Here is a 10328-nt window from a genome sequence, read left to right on the forward strand (position 1 = left end):
GGGATTTTGGGTGTTAAAGATATGCAAAGGATATATTGTGTATATATACAAGTTTGAAGAAATCAATATGTACTTTACTATAAGTAGTGTGTGCGATAATTTTTGACCTAATATTTTTATGACAGAGCCCACAACCAACTTACTGCAAATAGAGTCATTGAATGATTGCTCAATCTCACAGTTAATTGCTTGCATGCATTGGGTACGTGAAAGAAGGAAACATTTATGTAACTTTGAACGTCCTAACATAATACTGTCGGGTCATAAAAACAAACACGCTTAGTGATATCAAATACTACTTATTTTTTTTGTAAATAAGAAATAGTTCAGTTTACTCTAAGGGTGACGGCTGCAAGAGGAACTATCTCTACAAAATTTAGTTTTTAAGTAGCTACAACTGTTATTTAAACATACATGTTCCCTAAGTCTCGGATATCGATTTTTTTCCTTGGTTTTTCAATAGCTAGATTTCGGATTCAAGTTAGGGTTGATGTATGAAGGGTGATTCGCCCTAGTGTAATTTAGGGAAATATAAAGTTTTTTGTCTATTCTAACTTGTCTTATTTTAGGTTATGATTCACTAAGTGTTTTAAGTTTGATTTTGGTGCAGTAATTTTGATTTTTTTATTTTTTATTTTAGTCATATTTCGTCGGAGTGCTGACATGAAATCGGAAGAAAAAGGCATCCGAAATTGCACACTTGTTCGGAAACACGTCATCAGTTCGATTAAATTAGACGAAAATTAAAAGTTCTCTGCATGCATGCTTAGAAATATATATACCACACCCTACTTTCATTTACTAAAATAACAATCATATTAAACCTTCTGTCGGAGGATATCTAACCATTTTTCAAACCATATGTCTCATAAATAAATGTGTCAATTGTGAATTGTCGTGTAAATTTGAGTATGTATTTTGTAGTAGATGGTTCTTGTACGTGCACTACATCTCATCTTTAATAACTTTTATTTTAGATTTAAATTTTCTTAAAAATAAAATAAGAACATATAACTTATAAATCGAAATTTTCAAATTGCCTCAATTTCTATTAATTTAATGTGTATGATCACGAGTGGCTCTTTTTTTTATTTTTTATTTTTTAAACAATGGCTCATTTAGTATGTGGGTTCAAGAAGTCATTTGGGTGGTTATTAAAGACTTGGACCACTTCTGATTTTATAGAGAGATTCGGGTTAATGTCTCGTGGAAAGAAGCAAGAATTAGGTAAGTAAATAAATAAATAAGAAATACAAATATTATATTGCATGAAACATATCTAGTGTGAATTTAGGTTTAAAATTTGAATATATTTTGATGAATTAGACCACTCAAATCGAGTGGTGCATTTATTAGGCGAAAATCATTGCACACTAGGCGCCTAAAAATCTCTATTATTTTGAATGATAATGTAGATTGTATAATGTAATCAATTAAATAATTGGGGTCACTTATAATGTGAAAATAATGATTAATTAAAGAATTAAATGTGTGTAAATATCTAGTTTCATAATTCTTAGAGTATGTCTCTTATGAGACGGTATCACAGATATTTATCTGTGAGACGAGTCAACCTTACCGATATTTACAATAAAAAGTAACTCTTAGCATAAAAAATAATATTTTTTCATGAATGACCCAAATAAGAGATCTGTCTCACAAAATACGACCTGTGAGACCGTCTCACACAAGTTTTCGTCTAATTCTTATTGGTAATTGTTGATGCGCAGAAACAACTATTTTTGAATTTTTGCCGGACTCTATTTTTTTATTAAGACGCATAATAAAATCGTTCTTAGTCCGTGTTAATTACGATTATAACAATAAAATCTTTAGAAGTAGAGATTTATTAGATTAATATAAATGAATTTTAGTAATTTGCTATTAGGTTTTTATCGTAAAATTTAAAAATAGAGAAATAATATTTTTATACTAGCATTAAATTTGGACGTCATAATTATATTTGTTAATTTTATGTTGGGGGTGTCGAAATGGAATAGGAGATAGAAGGGCCAGGATATGCATTAAAATTTCAAGGGAGCCTCTATTCTCTCCATTAATTCTTCATTTTGTTAAGTCAGATTTTACCCTAGCATTAACTATATGCGTACCCAACTTTTGATAGAATTCACTGTACACATTATTTAGCAAAAGTTATTGTCTCATTCAATTTTGAGTGGATTGTGTTGAGGTGATGCCAAATTTCATCAAATATATTCAATGATCATTTTATACAAAACTTCAATATGTATATATATTCAGGCAAAAATTTATGTGAGACGATCTCACGGGTATTATTTGTGAGACGGATCTCTTATTTGGGTCACCCATAAAAGAGTATTACTTTTTATGCTAAAAGTACTAATTTTTATTGTGAATATGAGTATTGTTGACCCGTCTCACAGATTATGATCCATGAGACGGTCTCACATGAGACTCACTCATATATTCAATGATCATTTTATACAAAACTTCAATATGTATATATACACATTGTGTGTGTGAGAGAATTGATCAGATTATATATTCAATAATCAATGAGATAAAATCTAATTCTTAATAATATTTGAGCCTAATTAAAACCTTACTGATAAATTTCTCGTGTTACATGTATTTTTTAGAAATTTGCAAATTTGGTAACTTATATTTGTCAATTTGCAATTTAGTCATCAATGCTATCAAATTTTGGTTTTAGTCTGTCATTTTTGTTTTTTTTTTTTTCAATTTTTTTAATTTTCTAAGTGAAGTTAACGTGGTACTGTTGTGGCGTTGTTGTGTCAAGTCACATGTAAGCAATTCGATCAAAAATAAATAAAATCACAAAAAAGACCAAAATTGCTAAAAAAAAAAATCAAAGATTACATGAAAAAACTCGATTTAATAACATAACATACCTTAATCCCATAGCAAAGAATCAAACATTGAGGATGAAAAAAAATTCCTATATTTTAACCTCCTATACTAAAATAATATTTTAGAAAACATTTCAATTCCAAAAATGATATTTTGATTATAGTGAAAAGAATATAGCATTTTTTCCTTACACATGATTTCAAGATATATTGAAAGTTAAAAATATTACACAACATGTATATTTTTATTGCATTCGATGATTAAAAAATATAATTTTGATTCAAAGTAACAACCATGCATGAAAAATTTACGTTGGATTGTGAATTTGTGAATAGGGAACTGATATACTACAATTGGATTGTGAATTTGTGAATAGGGAACTCATATACTACAACTTAAGCACCATATGTTCACTGTAATTCGCAACAAATTGTAAATTTACATTGATTTGGGGGGAAAAGCATGAAGAAGCCGTCGAGCTAGTGAAAATTGATCATCCCATGTGCTAGGGGAGGTGCTGAGGTGCCTGGAAGGGGCGCCTAAGTGCTCTTCTGCGTCATGGAAGTTTTTTAGGGATGTGGAGGAGATGTCTAGACAGTAGTAGAGTGGCGCCTGGCGACGATGGTTGATATAATTGCGAGTTTTCATGTTACTTTGCATCCAGAGGTTCTTAAGCGCCTCCTGTCTCCAGAGGAGCCTAAGCGCTCCTCTGTGCTCTGGAATTTTTCGAAGGCCATGGAGGAGTGCCTTGACCTATAAAGTTGTGAGTTTTCATGCTGATTTGTATCCAAATGGTTTCAGTTGATGGTTTTCATCTGACTTTTGAATGAAGGAACAACCTGTTGAGGTGCAAGTTTCTGCTAGGTAGAACAATCAAACCACGATGATTGGACATCTATGCAGTTTAGAAAATTTGAGTTGCACCATTACCACCAGCCATAGTTTTCAGTAAAACGGCAAGCGTTCGGTCCTACATTGGTATCAGAGCCAAGGTCATGAGTTCGATTCCCATTGACTGCAGGATTGCAATTATTGGGAGGGAGATTGTTGAGGTGCAATAATTGTCCATGCTGGGTAGAGCGATTGAATAACGGTGTTTCAACTGTTATGCGGTTTAAAGGATTTGAGTTTCACAATTACCACCAGCTATAGCTTTTAGTAAAGAGACAAGTGTTCGGTCTTACACAACCCATAGATGAAAAGCATTTCCTTACATACCGATATCTATATAAACATTATCAAGGATCAACATTAAAAACTTTTGATCATATTTTTCTGAAAATCTTTTGTACTTATATTGTTTGCATTTTTTTCCTTCTATTCCAAAAGAGCATTTACTTCATTTCTGATTTTGTAACTTGTGAGTGCTACTATTACAAGTTAGAATTTGTTGTATTTTAGAAGACAATTGTCCTATCTCGTGAGCACCAAGTATGGGACAAATTCATCTTAAAGAAAAAAATTTCTCGTGCCTCAACTTCAAATTTTTTAACATAATTTTATGATTCTTTTCATCTTTAGATTGCAGTTCCAATGAAGAAGATTGGATAAATCCCTACCAACAATCTTGTTATGATATGTCTAGCAAGTTTGATATAACAAGGAAACCAATCCAAGATCACACTCAGCAACGATTTCACAATTCCAGTAACCAAGCACAAGAAATAAAAGAAGAACAGAGCAATTACGTGGTTCGATCACAAGTGATCTACGTCCACGGGAAGGAGGAAACAATTTTATTGATGAATCAAAGAATATTCACAGGTTACAACTCAACTCTTTCTTGATCTTTCTTCTCTCTATCACAAACCCAATACCCGAGAATCCCAAGAAATTTAGAGCCCTGTGATTTCCCAGTTACTATTCTCCCTTGCAGCTTGTGTAGGTGGATTAATAGAGTATTTCAGCTTGCCTGGACTCAATCTCAGCTGATGGTTTCGAAAATCTCTCTTCTTGGGCGTAACCGTTCAATCAAGAAGAAAAGCAGAAAAAAATCATCTTCCAAATGTATTGACGTCTCCACTGATATATCCGTTGGCCTTGACTTCCTTATTGGGCCCCCTCATCTTGACAACCGGTTTATTAGGCCCAAGCCTTTCAAGTCAACTTAACAATTCTCCACCTTGACTTGCAAATGGCTCCATTAACAAAAAAGTTTCTCCTTCCAACCAGCCCCTGTGGGCTTCATGCTTTTTGCATATTGACTAGGTTCAGGCAATGCCTAAACTTAGTTGTAGGTAGAGATTTGGTAAGTGCATCTGCTGGATTTTCTTCTGTAGGTATCTTTATTACCTTCACACATCCTTTGCTGATAACATCTCTTACAAAATGCATTTTCACATCAATATGCTTAGACCTTTCGTGAAAAACTTGGTGTTTGGTTAAGTGTATAGTTCTTTGATTATCACAATATACCTTAACACACCTTTGTTCGATTCCCAATTCTGCAGCCATCCCTTGTAGCCACATTGCTTTTTTATGGCTTCTGAAACAGCAATGTATTCCGCTTCTGTAGTAGAAAGGGCCACAACCGACTGAAGATTTGACTTCCAACTTATAGTTGTACCAAACATAGTGAATATATATCCTGTTAGAGATTTCCTTGTATCAATACTTCCAGCAAAATCTGCATCCACATATCCTGTTAGAGCATTCTCTTTTGTTTCCTGTTGCTTGAACATTAACCCAGATCAGCTGAGCCTCTGATGTATCTTAGGGACCATTTCAATGCCTCCCAATGGCTTCGACCTGGATCTGACATGAACCTGCTAATGAGACTCACAGCATGTGCCAAATCTGGCCTACTACACACCATACCGTACATGATACTCCCAACACCACTTGCATAAGGCACAGTTACCATATATGCTCTTTCTTGTTCACTTTGTGGTGATTGGTCTGCTGAGAGTCTGAAATGGAGTCCAAGTGGAGTAGTTACAGCTTTTGACTTGTGCATATTAAATCTATGCAAAACCTTTTCAAGATACTGCCCTTGTGTAAGAAAAAGAGTCCTATCTTTTCTGTTTCTTATTATTTCCATGCCTAGAATTCTTTTGGCACTTCCCATGTCCTTCATTTCGAATTCTTTGCTCAGTACAACTTTGATTCCTTGAACCTCTGATTTACTATGACTTGCTACTAACATGTCATCTACGTACAAGAGTAAATAGGCCAGGATCTGTTAGGATTCGTTCTTCTTCGTTAATGGGATTACAGCAACTCACACACACAGCAGTATAAACACATGCAAAAGGATTTACGTGGTTCGGCAAAGAAGTGCCTACGTCCACGGGAGAGCAACCAATCTTTTATTGAATGAACCAAGGTCCTCGATTACAATATCAATTACAGAGCTTCTAATCAAGAACAAAGAATACAATCTTCTATGAATTTCAGATCTCTCTTTGTTATCCTCTTGAATCACTCCCCTGTAATTTCTTTTTATCGGTGTCCCTCTTTATCAAGCCTTCCATCTCCTTTTATATTCCCGCCTCCCATCGATTAAGAAGCCTATCAGTTATACGGCAGTTGGTTTGTTATCCCAATTACCGTTGCCTATAACTGAAACCCATCCATCGACTTGGCTTGAATCAAGATGCCAACTTGAGAGACACTCACTTCACAAATCTCCACCTTGTCTCCAAGCTTGGCTACTCTCCATTCTCCACCTTGATCTATTCTGCAGTCACTGCATTAATCAAGTGCAAGCAGGACTTGAACTTGATATGGGGCAGTGACTTTGTTAGCATATCTGCAGGGTTGTTTTCAGTTGCTATCTTCTCAAGCTTGATTTCTCCCTTAGAGATGATATCTCTTACAAAATGTAGCTTGACATCGATATGCTTCGATCGTTCGTGGAATACAAGGTGCTTTGACAGATGGATCGCACTTTGATTATCACAGTTTACCACCACATGTTCTTGTTTTATACCAAGCTCAGCTAGGAGTCCCTTCAGCCAGATTGCTTCCTTAATTGCCTCCGTAACAGCTATAAACTCTGCTTCGGTAGTAGACAGAGCTACCACTGACTGTAATGCAGCTTTCCAGCTAATAGCTGTACCATATAGGGTAAAGACATAACCTGTTACGGACTTTCTTGTGTCTATGCTCCCTGCAAAATCAGAATCCACAAAGCCTTCAAGAGGTTGTTTTGTGATTTCAGGTTGATTATTGAACATTAATCCCACATTCACTGTGCCCCTTAAGTATCTTAGAGTCCATTTCAGCGCTTCCCAATGAGACTGCCCCGGATCAGCCATGAACCTGGAAATCAAACTTATTGCGTGTGCTAAGTCCGGTCGACTACAAACCATCCCATACATGATGCTTCCCACACCACTAGCATATGGAACATTCATCATTTTCATCCTCTCATCTTCACTTGTTGGTGACTGTACCAGGGAGAGTTTGACGTGATGTCCTAATGGTGTGCTTACTGTTTTAGCATCATGCATATTGAAACGTTTGAGCACTTTCTTTATGTATGTCTCTTGGCTCAAAAACAGCATCTTGTGGTCCCTTTTCCTTGTGATTTCCATCCCTAATATCCTCTTGGCTTTTCCTAAGTCTTTCATTTCGAATTCTGAACTAAGCAGCTGTTTTAAGGCTTGTATTTCAGATTTGCTCACACTTGCAATGAGCATATCATCCACATACAGTAAGAGGTAAGTCATCACTCCATTGTCTCCGAGTTTAAAGTAGACACAACTATCATAACTACTCCTTTCGAAGTTGATCTTTAACATAAACACATCGAACCTCTTATACCATTGTCTAGGACTTTGTTTAAGTCCATAGAGAGATCTTTTAAGGAGACAAACTTTATGTTCAGACCCTTTTGGCTCAAATCCTTTAGGCTTTTCCATATAAATGGTTTCTTCGAGTTCTCCATGGAGGAAGGCGGTTTTGACATCGAGTTGTTCAAGCTCCATGTCCAAATGGGCTACTAAAGCGAGTATTATTCTTATAGAGCAGTGTTTGACAACCGGGGAGAAAATCTCATTGAAGTCTAATCCTTCCAGCTGAGAGTAACCTTTCGCCACCAATCTTGCTTTGTACTTATATTTTTCTGCTTCTGTCAGCCCTTCTTTTACTTTATACAACCATTTACATCCTAGTATCCTCTGCCCCTTGGGTTTGTTTACCAGCTGCCACGTATTGTTTTTCAGTAAGGATTGAAGCTCATCATCCATTGCTACTTGCCATTCTTTTCTTTTGCTGCAAGTGATAGCTTCCTCATAGGTTGCTGGCTCAAGGAACTCCACCTCTTCAGCTACAGAAAGAGCATACCATGTTAAGTCTGCATGTGCATACCTCTTAGGGGGTCTCACTTCTCTTCTTGGCCTGTCTCTAGCTAAAATGTGTGTCTGTTGATCTTGGGCAGTAGCATGATGATCTGTAATTCCTGTGGAAACTTCATCTCCTTCTTCTACCACAGACTCTTGTGGGGTATTGTGAATTGGCTCCACCTCAATTGGTGTTTCTTGATAACCTGTTTTGCTCATCACAGTGCACCCTTCTTTCCATCCATAGCCCATCTTGCTTTCATCAAAAGTGATGTCCCTCGTATTAAAACATTTAGGACCAGTGGCTTCTAAGTTCCATACTTTATATCCTTTGACTCCATAAGGATAACCAATAAAGATGCATCTTAAAGCCCTTGCTCCTAGTTTATCTTGCTTGATATGGGCATATGCCAAACAACCAAATACTCTAAGGTGTGAGTATTCACTTGGGCTTCCTTTCCACAATTCCATTGGTGTTTTAAAATTGATAGCACTTGAAGGGCATCGGTTTATCAAGTAGCATGCTGTATGTATCGCTTCTCCCCAGAAAGATTTAGGTAAACCAGCACTTATTATCATGCATCTCACTCGTTCTAACAGTGTACGATTCATCCTTTCTGCTACCCCATTTTGTTGTGGGTTTCCAGCAACAGTCCTGTGTCTTGTGATTCCCTTTGACTTGCAAAATTCCTTGAATGATTCAGAAAAGAATTCTAATCCATTATCTGTTCGGAGATGCTTCAATTTTCTGTCCAGTTTATTCTCTGTTGCCTGCAACCATTCTTTGAATTTTAGTGCTGCTTCATCCTTTGTTTTCAATATGTAAACCCATAGTCTCCTGGTATAGTCATCTACTATGGACAAAAAATATCTTCCTCCTCCATGAGTTGCTGTCCTTGAGGGGCCCCAAAGGTCAGCATGAACGTAATCTAGTGGCTTTTTTGTTGTGTGTTTACCACTTCCGAAGTGCACCCTTTTTGCTTTTCCAAGTATGCAGTTCTCACAAAATTCTAAGCTTTGAATTTTGTCCCCACACAACAGGTCTTGTCTTGATAATTCAATCAACCCTTTTTCCCCCACATGGCCAAGCCTTAAATGCCAAAGACTTGCATTATTGGCTGTTATTTGTGCCATAGCAGCCCCACCAACCACTGTATTTCCTTGAAGTACATACAGTGAGTTTCTCTTTACAGCTTTCATGACAACTAATGAACCCTTCATCACTTTCATGGTTCCATTTTCAGATTTGAACATGAAACCATCACTATCAAGAGTCCCTAGTGAGATCAAATTCCTTTTTAATTCAGGAACATACCTCACTTGGTTCAGTAGCCTGTCTTGTCCATCGTGCATTCGCAATCTGATAGTGCCAGTACCTTTAATTTTGCATGGCTTATTGTTTCCCAGTAGAACTAATCCTTCATCAGATTCTGTGAAGCTTTCAAACCAAGATTTCATAGGGCACATGTGGAAAGTGCATCCCGAATCAAGAATCCAGTCATTATTAGGATCTTGATCTGAGATCATGAGAGCTTCTGCTGATTCATATCCATCAACTACAGCTGCTACTTCATCATTTTGTTTGGGTCTTTCTTGGTATCTTCTTTTCTTTTCTGGGCAATCTCTTTTAAAATGTCCTTCACGATGGCAATTGAAGCATTTATACTTTGTTTGACTCTTTGATCTGGATTGATTTCTTGGCCCCTTTTGCGATCTCTTTTCTGTTCTTCCTCGCACATGAAATATCTCACCTTGAGGTTCTTTTGTTGCTTGATGGTTCCTCTGAAGTTCCTTCGCTTGAATGGCTGATAAGACCTCTTCAAGCGAGATTGTCTTTTCTCTTCCATACAACATAGCTTCTCTGAAATTGTCATATGCATGAGGGAGTGCATTCAACAGAAACAGAGCCTTGTCCTCCTCTTCAAGTTTGATATCCACATTATCCAGATCATTCAAGATCTTGTTGAATTCATCGATTTCATCCAGGAGATTTTTCTCATCTCTGATCTTGAAGGAGTACAAGCGTTGCTTCATGTATAGGCGATTGGCCAAAGATTTGGCCATGTACAAATTTTCCAGCTTTTTCCATATATCTTCTGCAGATTTCTCCTTCGATACTTCACGAAGGACTTTATCTCCAAGGCTGAGAATGATTGCACTATGGGCCTTCTCCAGAATTGTTTCCTTTTC

Source organism: Primulina eburnea, chromosome 12 (genome assembly GCF_022965805.1).
Source record: "Primulina eburnea isolate SZY01 chromosome 12, ASM2296580v1, whole genome shotgun sequence".
NCBI classification, from domain to species: Eukaryota; Viridiplantae; Streptophyta; class Magnoliopsida; order Lamiales; family Gesneriaceae; genus Primulina; species Primulina eburnea.